The 9,343-nt window shown below is 35.9% G+C and overlaps 1 protein-coding gene across 3 annotated transcripts in view; it reads right to left on the bottom strand.

Moving 5' to 3' along the window:
* ncoa1 (nuclear receptor coactivator 1) overlaps positions 1 to 9,343 on the bottom strand; it is a 62,959-nt gene that overhangs the window by 45,028 nt on the left and 8,588 nt on the right. For 2 of the 3 annotated variants that reach the window (XM_016537523.1, XM_016537527.1), the window contains exons 2-3: positions 4,918 to 5,089; positions 3,038 to 3,210 (exon numbers count right to left, since the gene is read on the bottom strand). The gene's annotated coding sequence lies outside the window, so the exon portion shown is untranslated. The remainder of the gene's footprint in view (positions 1 to 3,037; positions 3,211 to 4,917; positions 5,090 to 9,343) is intronic. The other variant, XM_016537525.1, reaches the window with a different exon arrangement.

Genomic DNA, 9,343 nt, shown 5'->3' with positions numbered 1-9,343 from the left:
CATTCAGCTTATTCAGCTTTCCGTCTTCTCTGATCACTTCCCCAGTCCCTGCCGCTGAAAAACACCCCCAGCTGCCGCCTCTGCCGCCAGCATGTTTCACCTTTGGGATGGTATTATGCAGGTGATAAGCGGAGCTTGGTTTCCAAGTCCAAGGTTTCCCAGATTGGTGGAGTGTCGCAGTTATGTTTGTCCTTCTGTAAGTTTCTCCCATCTCCATATAAGATCATGGAGCTCAACCAGAGTGGCCATCAGTGTCTGGGCCACCTCTCTAACAAAGACCCTTCTCCTTCTATTGCTCAGTTTGGCCAGGAGGCTAGATCTAGGAAGAGTCCTCAATCTTCATCCATTAAGGATTATGGAGGCCAAATGCTCCTGTGAACCTTCAACACAGCAGAAATTGTTTTGTAGTCTTCACCAGATCTGTCTCAACACAATCCTGTCTCTCAGCTCTGCAGGCCATTCCTTTGACCTCATGGCTTAGTGTTTGCTCTGACATCCATTTCAGCTGTTAAACTTTATATAGACAGGTGTGTGTGCCTTTCCAAATCACGTCCAATCAACTGAATTTGCCACAGGTTAACTCCAGTCGGAGTATAGAAACATCTCAAAGATGATCCAGTGAAACCAGAATGCTCCTGATCTAAATTTTAAGTGTCAAAGCAAAAGGGTATGAAGACTTGCGGAATGTCATTTTTTCAGTGTTTTCTTTTTAATAAATTTGCAAAGTTGTGATAAATCCGGTTTTTGCTTTGTCATTATGGTGAGTGGGGTGTAGATTTATGTGGAAAAAAAGTCATTTAAAGCAGTTTAACATAATAATGCAACATAACAAAATGTGAAAAAAAAATTCTATTGGCACTCTAAGCCTGTTGGTGAAAACAGAATGAATTACACTTTTTCCAAAATGAAAGCAATCACGGCACAATTCTAGACTAAAATATCTATTACAAAACTAAAAAAGGTCTGCACTATCATCAAATATATAAAATGTTATTAGGTGAGTTTCTGTATCAAATTTTCTTAACTTCAACAATCCATCTCTCTTTGCCCATATTTGATGATTAATATACATGTGAATCTGTAATTCAGACTAATTAGAATTCAGTGTGGGCGGAACTAGAAAGTATCAAAGTCCAGACAAGAATACAGCAATCAACAAAAGCGCAGACATGCATACATTAAAACCATGCTAATAATTAAACTACCCAAGTGTGAGTGTGAAAATGTAACTGCAAAAGCGCAAACATGCATACATTAAAACCATGCTAATAATTAAACTACCCAAGTGTGAGTGTGAAAATGTAACTGCAAAAGCGCAAACATGCATACATTAAAACCATGCTAATAATTAAACTACCCAAGTGTGAGTGTGAAAATGTAACTGCAAAATAAAAGAGCGCAGACAGATGCAGTGCAGGCACAATGGGGTTTCACATTACCATGACAACTGTAGGCTCTGTTGAACTACCACTGCACATCTAGTATAAGCAAATGCAGAAAACACCATGCAGTGGGGCCATGGAAAATTGCTACACCTGCACCGACTGTCCCCAGCACCGATCATTCATATCTGAAACACCTCAAAGCAGTGTGCTGCGCTGAATACCTTACTTGTTTGAACAGAAACTACTGTCTTATGGACACAATTTATCGGTTAACTTTGCAGTGATGACAATTAGTTGGCAGTTGTGACTTCAACAATAAGAGAACTATGAGAGCTACAGTTTTGGAAGCTACTTCCACATTTACATTTATTCATTTAATAGATGCCTTTATCCCAATAAGAAAAACACAAGCAGAAGTGAAACTATTGTGTGCCAAGATACAAGCTACTGAATATTTTTAGAAAGCTACACAACAAGCAAAAAAAAAATTTTAATTGGGTGTAATATAATTATATGGCAATTATATAATTAACTGAAAAAAGGAATGGGCAGCTTGACATGCACAAAAAAAAAGATATATTTTCAATAATATTAATGCTAAGTGTTTTGCTTGTACGCTAATAAATATATAAACTCACCCTAATTTATATAAACATAGAAAAAGCAGTAACAACTTTACAATACCATTCAACATTTTCAGAGGTCAGTAAGATTTCACAATGTTTTTTAAAGAAGTCTTGTGCTCAGCAAGGCTGCATTTATTTAACAAAAAAAAATACAGTATTATTGTGAAATATTATTACAATTTAAATGAACTATTTTCTGTTTGAATATATATTAAAATGAAATTTATTTCCGTGATGGCAAAGCTAAATTTTCAGCAGCCTTTACTCCAGTCTTCAGTGTCACATGACCGTTCAGAAATCGTTCTAATATGCTGATTTATGCTCAAGAACCATTTATTCTTATCATCAAAGTTTTTTTTGACAGTTGTGCTGTTTAATATTTTGGTGGAAACCATGATACATTTTTTCAGGATACTTTGATTAATAGAAAGTTCATAAGAACAGCATTTAGAAAAGCAAATAAATCTTTTGTAACATTATGCATGTCTTTACTGTCACATTTAATAAATTTAATGCATTCTTGCTAAATAAATGTATTAATTTTTTCATGCCACAAATCTGAAAGACCCAAAACTTTTGAATGGTGGTGTATTAATTTGTTTTTTTTTAAATCACTATAAAACAATGTATGATCAAACCATCTGAATCAATAAAATGAATACCCAATATTATGTTACGAGTATCTGATTTTTGCCTCTGCACACATGAGGCTACATGTGTAATATAATGTGACATAAACAACAGTGATGCAATGTTTAGTCATGCCGCCATTACTTGGAGAAAATAGCTTGTCACTGGAAGAGCTACACTATTTTGAAAACAGCTGAGCTACTGTCACGCCACTAAGAATGCAGTCCAGTTAGTACCATCACAACTTGTAGTTAGTTACTCCAAAACACTGGATGATTATGTAAACATTTCCTCCAATAAAAAAGCTTGTTACTGCTGGATCCACAGTTTCAGCTGTTGCCAATTCAGGTTATTTTTTAATACAGCTTCGAGCTTCTGGATGATTTGCCAACTTACTTGATCTAGGGCTCCAGAGGGATGCTCATTGAGGGGAACACTATGGCTGTGGTCCACTGGGTTTATGGGGTGGGAGAGATCTCAAGGAGAGGGGGCTACGGCACCACACCCTCCCTGTCATGCAGAACCATCCCACCGGGGAGAGGCAGCAGAGAATGGGCACCCAATGTAACCTGTGCAAGAAGTAAAGCATTGTGTCAGAATTTACAGGCATTTTAGGCTACATTTACACAGCAGTAGAATATGGTCATCAGTCCTATACTGTTACCTACTGTTAAAATATTAATTAAAAAATTAAAATTAAAACATGCACTTTTAAAAAAAAAAACAGTAATTGAAATAAAGCTGAAACAAAATAAAATATAAATATAATAATACAATTACTGAAACTTAAAACTAAATTAAAAAGAAAACTGAATATATATAATATAAAAAACTAATTCAAAATATTAAAAACACTATAAAAGTATATAAATGATACTAAAATAACACTGCAGTACTGTTGTCACCCATAGCCTGTTAGATTTCACAAAATAACTGCCTGGTGGATATAAAACTCTGCATATTTTTTAGCTTTAAAGGTAGCATATACATTTATTTATTTATTTCTTTATTTTAAATTAATTATTTGTCATTATTTTAATTATTTATTTTTGTTTGTATTATTAATTAATTTAAATGTGCTTTTTTAAATAAACTAAACTACTCTGCATTTACCTATCAGTGTAAAAGGAAAACGTAACAAAACCGCAAAAGTAAGCAGAAGTTATGTAACATCAAGCATATATGAAAGTCACGCTATCAGTGAATATGAAAATTCTACACACTGAGACAGTCTAGTCATAGATTCATGTGTGTGCAAAATCACTTTTTGCATTGCCATAGCAACTGTAAAGTCTGTTACACTACATCTAGTTATAAGCCACACGAATAAAGCCTCACTATGGCTTGGCAAAGTGTTTATACAATTGCACCATATCCACATCTATAACCTGCTGCACATCAGCACAGATTGTGACTTCACAGAGGACCTTGATGGTTAAAAAGTGGGCAAACATTTCCAGCCCATGAAAAAAGACAGCATTTATGACTTTCATCAATATTGTACGCCTACAGCAATGGAAGTGAATGTCTTCAAAACACTTTTTAGCTTTAGTATCACATACAAAATGGGTCTAGATCCTTTTGTCATTATTTTAATTATTTATTTTTGTTTGTATTATTAATTAATTTAAATGTGCTTTTTTAAATAAACTAAACTACTCTGCATTTACCTATCAGTGTAAAAGGAAAACGTAACAAAACCGCAAAAGTAAGCAGAAGTTATGTAACATCAAGCATATATGAAAGTCACGCTATCAGTGAATATGAAAATTCTACACACTGAGACAGTCTAGTCATAGATTCATGTGTGTGCAAAATCACTTTTTGCATTGCCATAGCAACTGTAAAGTCTGTTACACTACATCTAGTTATAAGCCACACGAATAAAGCCTCACTATGGCTTGGCAAAGTGTTTATACAATTGCACCATATCCACATCTATAACCTGCTGCACATCAGCACAGATTGTGACTTCACAGAGGACCTTGATGGTTAAAAAGTGGGCAAACATTTCCAGCCCATGAAAAAAGACAGCATTTATGACTTTCATCAATATTGTACGCCTACAGCAATGGAAGTGAATGTCTTCAAAACACTTTTTAGCTTTAGTATCACATACAAAATGGGTCTAGATCCTTTTTTTTTTTTTTAAGTAGTCTGTAGGTGCTTTAAATGAAAGTTACTGAAGTGTACAGAGAAAATCTAGCTTTTTAATAACGGAGGTCACTGGATTGACTGAGAGTCTGGGTCTGTAAAACCCAACGTGGCTGACTTACTTGATCTAGGGCTCCAGAGGGATGTTCATTGAAGGGAACACTATGGCTGTGGTCCACTGGGTTTATGGGATGGGAACTGGAGGACAGAGAGGGGGTTACAGAACCATACCCTCCCTGTCATGCAGAACCATCCCACTAGGGGAGGCAGGAGGAAATGGGCACTCAATGCAACCTGTGGATGAATCACAAGAAAAAATTACGGGTTAAGGGAATAAAATCAATTCCACAATCATCAAAATGGCAAATCGCTGTCATTGTGAAAGCCCCTTAAGACACACATTATCTAACAGTGATGAAAGCCAGCACTGTCTCAAGCTTTGCCATGAAGTTTCATGAAAAGAAAGAGGTTATAAAATGATGAGCTAATCTATTTGGATACCGGCTTCGGGCAAGCAGCTGATCGGCGCTGAGCTGTGATCAAATCTGATGATTTGTATACAGCGAGAAGATGAAAGCAAAGATTTCCTGCTGCGTTAATTAAGAACCTTTTACTTCACCTCAACAGATGTGAGACCTAGGGCAGAGAGCACTGATGGTTTGATTGAATGAGTGCTTGTGTGCGTTCTAGATTATAGCAACTAGGAAACCATAAAGCTTTTAACTTCAGATGGGCCTTTGTTCTTGTTCCAGACCAGTATTCTCTACCAACAATATTGATTCTCATGGGGCCCTTGAGGAATTTGAAGTGCAGGCTATCAATTTAAGCACCAGTGGGTGCTTTGGCATTATCTTTTCATTTTTTACAGAACAAGGCTACCAGCAGATTTAAAACAAAAAACTGTAGGGCTACATTTATTGATAATGAATGCTTTGTTCATTACTTTGAAACACAACCTAAATATGTAATACAACGGCATGAAATTGAGCTATATAAGCCAAAAATAAGATTAAAATGCATTGGGTATTTAATACAAAAAACTGCCTGGAGTTAAAGTCTGCTTAAGATAAAAAACAAAACAATTCATATTTTACTGACAAGTTTCCCACAATGTAATGGGAGAGTAAATAAAAAAACAGAAACAAGGAGGAAAAAGGGCTTTTAGGATGTTTGAGAACTATTGATTTAGCACTCATGATATGCTCTACAATGCCCCAAAACTATAAGCCTAAACCTATGGGCTACATTTAGCAAATAGTCTATTATAGAGCAGCATAATAGTGAAGCTAGGGGTGAATCCAATGGAATACACACAAAATGAAAGCTACATACTTAATAGCCTAGATAGGCACAAATTTCTGTATTATGTGAGAAAAAAAAAGAGACTGCTGTGTGATTTAAGAGCCGTGAAACTAGCACAGCTATACAGAATAAATTGGTTGTAGTCCGTTAAACGGTTTGGTATTCATTAGACATTACATATAAAATATGCAGAATGCCACAAATCAGAATTAAGTATTTCAGAAAGCAATGTGTTAAGTGATCATAACATACAATGAATTTTATATGTAATTATGCAATAGGATTTGGTCATGCATGAGGAATACCGTTCATTAATCAAATTTAGTGTAGAGTGGAAAAGAAAATCTGAGCTTTAAAATGTCAGCAGCATGATCAAAGAATAACAAATGCAGTAGCTGTTGTCTCTTAATGTTTTTTATGAAAACATCATGCAAGCACAGATGATCTCAGCATTATCTTGTGCTTTTGTTTTTTTTTTAAACACTGCAATCATATGCTGTCCTAGTACAGAATGATGAGAAAGTCAAGATATCATAAAGTCATCAGTACACTTGCAATGCATGCAGGTGTACATTTTGATTTGGAAATGATATTAAACCACACTGGTTTATGCAAATGAGTGGCAATTAAGTACCAGCTATGATAACACATGAGTGAAATGCATCAAATGTGCAAGCAAATGCAAACGACAACCACAAATAATGCAGCACTTCAGTTCCCAACTGTAAAGAACGTCTCCACAGGACTTTCACATGTTATCTTCTTTAGCTATTAATCATAGAATTGATTTCTCAAACACGTACACAACCACTCAAAGTTTGGGGTCATTAAGATTTTTTTTCTTGAAAAAAAATTAATACTTTTATTTAGCAAGGCTGCATTAAAACGATCGAAAGTGGTTTGTTTTCAGGATCATGTGACATTGAAGAAGTGAGAAACAGCTGCTTTAAAATTGCATTTTAAAACATTAAAATAGAATTCAATACAAAATAGAATGCATTTCAAATGGCATGTGGGCAAAATAATGCATAAAGTCTGAGAACTTTGTGTTTTCTTGACAAACTCTTGTCTATCTATTCTGTTACTCGTAAAATATAGGCCTAGAATTTCTTTGAGTGAGATGTCAGGGCACATATTATGACAAACTAAACAAGCATAAACCGAGATTTTGTTGCAACTTGCAAGTCAGAAAAGGAAACTTTTTTTAAACTTTTCAAAATACATTCAATAATTCTAGATAATCTAGAATCTGTAGAAAAAGCCAGAAATCAAAAAGGAAAAGGAAACAGACTCCATAATAAGGTATTGGAAATTTTTGTGCATATTTCTTTCAAATTGTAATAGAGTTTTTAAATAGGCTAGTTAATAATGTAACAAGACATTTAATATAAATACATTTGACTGAAACACTGAGAAATAAGAAAACACTGAAAAAACTGTTTAGTGCATCTAAAAGAAATACATTACAATGTTGCCCTTTTGGAAGTCAATGAAGGAGAATGATATGAAAAGCAACTAAAAAAGGACAAAGAAAAGAAAAAGGTGTGTGTTGTCATTCACAAAAGCAAGGCATAAAGCTTTGTTTGAAAAAAGGTCAGAGTTTTACTGCCAGTGACTCCTCTAATGTGTCCACAGTTTGTGTAGTAATTACTTTCATCTCCAAACAATGATAGATCTTACTAACATCTGTATAGATGAGAACTCTGAACACCATTTCCATGCATGTAACATCTGTGTATAGACTGAAATGACTTTCAGGATTCAAAATTCAAATTCAAAACACTGACAATAACCTCTGGAGAAACAGAGTGAATAAGGGCATAGAAGCTGATTTCACTAAATGTTTCCATCAGTATGCTCTGTTGATAGAAGAGAGACGTTAAACTGGACTAATGCAACACAGCAAAATATCTCCCTGCTTGTTAGTAATAAGAATCTAATAATAGACTACTTCCCCACTGCTCATTGTTATAAGTACAAGAACCTCTGAATTTACAAACTGAAACACTAAACCTTATGATACAATCTTTCATATTTATTCATTCATTTGCTTAATATATTCACAGACTGTGAATACTGGAGAAAATGGAACATTTATGCAAGCTAGATGATCAATACCATTTAAACACAAAGCTTCGCTCTATGCACACATATCGACCACACCGCAATGAATGAAAATTCGTAGGTTTGAATCATATCTGTTCTAGATGCATTTATTTACATCTCTAATACAGGAACATTTACAAGGAAGTCTTACTGTGCACTGTTAGACATTTCTGTAATTTCTACAGTTATTTACTGTATATCACCCAGTATAATACTGCAAATTCCCTTTACAGTAAGTAACTGTAATACCCTTTGCATCATGGGAATTTTTTGTGAAGTCAAACCCCACATACAGAGACTTACTGTATTTTTTTAAATTGCTGTATACTACTGTATTTGCCGTAATGGCCTCTTTGGCGCCATTCCATTGAGGTTGTTTTATTTTCCTTATTTCTTACATTTGGACTGACAGGATTTGCCCTGCACCCACAACGTCGCAAGCTTGAGACTGTCTACACTGGACGCGTGACATCGCTTGTAATGATTGGCAAATACGTTTGTCCTTCGTGTAAGAAACAGCGCGAGTGCTTGAGTACTACTGTACGTCAGAAATATACTGGGGCATCAGTTTACTGTCGGCATCCACTCACTGTACATAGTATTACGGATTATAATGGGTTCTATATTGTCTTTTGTCACGTTGCACCGCGCCGTTCGCATCCGAGGAAGACACGGATCCAGCGGGGCAGCGCAGCGGGTTTTGCCCGGGAATGAACCCGGGCCGAGAGAACGGAAGAGTTCCGGAGAACATCTGCGCTGTGTGTCAATTAGACTTGTGCCGGTATTCGGTAATGCAATATATCACGGTAATGAATATGCACGATATTGTTATCGTGGGCACTTCTAAATACCGTGAATAATTATATATTACAAATTATTCCGAATTTTGAATGCATTTTAAGAATACTTTTCCCATCAACTGATCAAAATTAAAATTGAAATTAGGGGAAGTCGAGGCCTAATGGTTAGAGAGTCGGACTCGTAACTCAAAGGTTGCGGGTTCGAGTCTCGTACCGGCAGGGATTGTAGGTGGGGGGAGTGAATGTGCAGCGCTCTCTCCCACCTTCAATACCACGACTGAGGTGCCCTTGAGCAAGGCACCGAACCCCCAACTGCTCCCCGGGCGCCGCAGGAAAAATA

The sequence above is a fragment of the Sinocyclocheilus rhinocerous genome, unplaced genomic scaffold (assembly GCF_001515625.1).
Source record: "Sinocyclocheilus rhinocerous isolate Xijiao unplaced genomic scaffold, SAMN03320098_v1.1 scaffold185, whole genome shotgun sequence".
In the NCBI taxonomy this organism is placed as follows: domain Eukaryota; kingdom Metazoa; phylum Chordata; class Actinopteri; order Cypriniformes; family Cyprinidae; genus Sinocyclocheilus; species Sinocyclocheilus rhinocerous.
Note: the sequence above shows the minus strand (reverse complement) of the source record. Positions and strands in the feature narration are given on the sequence as shown.